Raw genomic sequence first — 2,399 nt, 5'->3', positions numbered from 1 at the left:
CCCACGCACGATCTCCGTCGCAGTGGATACCGTGGATTTTACATAATCCATAGTTTATCAGGGCTATCAAAACCCCACTTATGCCTGTATTCACAAACTTTACTATGAGTTTAATTTTCTGTTTTGTTTAATTTTCTGGTTAGCTGGAAGAGAATGCCACATGGCATTATGCTCGCCTGTTGTACCACTGTATTTTTATGTGTGCAATAAAGATTTTAAATAAATATGAGGTCTCACAGTGCGCGTGGACGCACAGGTTGATATGAACCAATCGCAGAGCTCTATTCAAAGCTGCGCGTTCGATTTGGTGCTTCACGCTACCNCTGGACCAGATTCAACCAAATCACCAATACACGTGTTGAGAGCGCGGAGGGTTCGACACTCCCCCACCCCGCCTAAGGGATTCTGCCGGGTCCCGACCCCTGGTTGTGCAACCTAGATAGTACAGGGCACGCCCCACATACAATCACCTATAGCGAAATCTCGCCAGGGGGTTTACCATCTTACCGGTACAATAGCCTCTGTAGCGGGATAGTAGCGGTTGTGGGCCTACTGTTCTGGTTCCAATCTCGTTAATCCATAATGATTACCCTTAGGGGGACGTCACGGTGTACGAACTGCATTACTTTTTTATAGACAGAGCTTGAAATGATAGCCAAATGCCTCGTCATCTAATTAGTGACGCGCATGAATGGATTAACGAGATTCCCACTGTCCCTATCTACTATCTAGCGAAACCACAGCCAAGGGAACGGGCTTGGGAGAATCAGCGGGGAAAGAAGACCCTGTTGAGCTTGACTCTAGTCTGGCATTGTAAGGAGACATGAGAGGTGTAGCATAAGTGGGAGATCGTTTCGGCGGTCGTCGCTGAAAAACCACTACTTTCATTGTTTCATTACTTACTCGGTTGGGCGGAAGCGGTGCGCGGTCGATTTACTCGGCGGGCGCACGGTGTTTCGTTCCAAGCGTGCAGAGTGGTGGCGTGGCGGCAACGCTCGTCACCGTTTAAACTCCCGCGTGATCCGGTTCGAGGACACTGCCAGGCGGGGAGTTTGACTGGGGCGGTACATCTGTCAAAGAATAACGCAGGTGTCCTAAGGCCAGCTCAGCGAGGACAGAAACCTCGCGTGGAGCAAAAGGGCAAAAGCTGGCTTGATCCAGATGTTCAGTACGCATAGGGACTGCGAAAGCACGGCCTATCGATCCTTTAGTATAAAGAGTTTTTAGCAAGAGGTGCCAGAAAAGTTACCACAGGGATAACTGGCTTGTGGCAGCCAAGCGTTCATAGCGACGTTGCTTTTTGATCCTTCGATGTCGGCTCTTCCTATCATTGCGAAGCAAAATTCGCCAAGCGTTGGATTGTTCACCCATCAAAAGGGAACGTGAGCTGGGTTTAGACCGTCGTGAGACAGGTTAGTTTTACCCTACTGATGGCGTTGTCGTTGCGATAGTAATACTGCTCAGTACGAGAGGAACCGCAGTTTCGGACATTTGGTTCATGCACTCGGCCGAGCGGCCGGTGGTGCGAAGCTACCATCCGCGGGATTATGCCTGAACGCCTCTAAGGCCGAAGCCAGCCTAGCCGAATCCGGCAAGGATATGCTCACTGTGGAGCCCCGAGAGTCGGGAGGCTCTAAACAATGTGACTTTACTAGTCGCGCTTTACATCGTAAGGTGCGACGTCGAAGCCCATTTGAATCGCAGAGATCGGTGCGGTCGGTTTAACACGTGCACCATGGCTCTGAAGGTTCGAATTTACCTCAGTTCGATGTCGGGGCTCGGAATAGTCTGTAGACGACTTACGTTCCTGGCGGGGTGTTGTGCTCGGTAGAGCAGCGTCGTGCTGCGATCTGTTGAGACTCAGCCCTACGCCAGGTGATTCGTCCGAGGACGATCGTTTTCTTTTTTTTAATTTAACAAAATGTGAACATTCGTTTAAACGTTCACATTTCATTCATTCATTCATTCAGTGCAGGTTCCACGATCAGTCGTTTTAATTTTCGTTATTTAAGTCTAACAAAATTTGAACATTCGTTTAAATTTTGTTAGACTTAAATAACGAATCAGTTAAAATTTGTTTTCTTGTATGTTTTTTTTTTTTGTTTATAACAAACTAAAATATATTATAAACCATACCTATTTTTATTTTCTTTTGTTCACAGGTACATAGAATTGAATTCGTCCAATAATATAAACGGCGCCTTCAACTAGAGGATTCAACACAAAATCGGTATGTTATTGTATTTATTTATTTTTAGAAAACGTACGTGGGTTCCTTTAAGTTTATTTTTTCAGCTTTGCAACCTTTACTCACTCACTGCCCCAAAATCCAAAACCAACAAAATATTAGTTTTTCCAAAAAGTTAGGTTTTCAAAAGTTAGGTTTTCAAAAAGTTGGA

General features: G+C 46.0%; 1 long non-coding RNA gene across 1 annotated transcript in view; it reads left to right on the top strand.

Annotated features, from left to right (window-relative positions):
* Positions 1–1,368, top strand: part of LOC114353894 (uncharacterized) — a 27,172-nt gene extending 25,804 nt beyond the window's left edge. Inside the window, exon 3 of the long non-coding RNA XR_003655955.1 lies at positions 643–1,368. This is a non-coding gene — a long non-coding RNA (uncharacterized LOC114353894). The remainder of the gene's footprint in view (positions 1–642) is intronic.
* Positions 1,369–2,399: the final 1,031 nt, after the last annotated feature.

The sequence above is a fragment of the Ostrinia furnacalis genome, unplaced genomic scaffold, assembly GCF_004193835.3.
Source record: "Ostrinia furnacalis isolate ACB-3 unplaced genomic scaffold, ASM419383v2 OfSCF1852, whole genome shotgun sequence".
Classification (NCBI taxonomy): domain Eukaryota; kingdom Metazoa; phylum Arthropoda; class Insecta; order Lepidoptera; family Crambidae; genus Ostrinia; species Ostrinia furnacalis.
The sequence above is the reverse complement of the archived record's forward strand: the minus strand, read 5'-3'. Positions and strand labels throughout refer to the sequence as shown.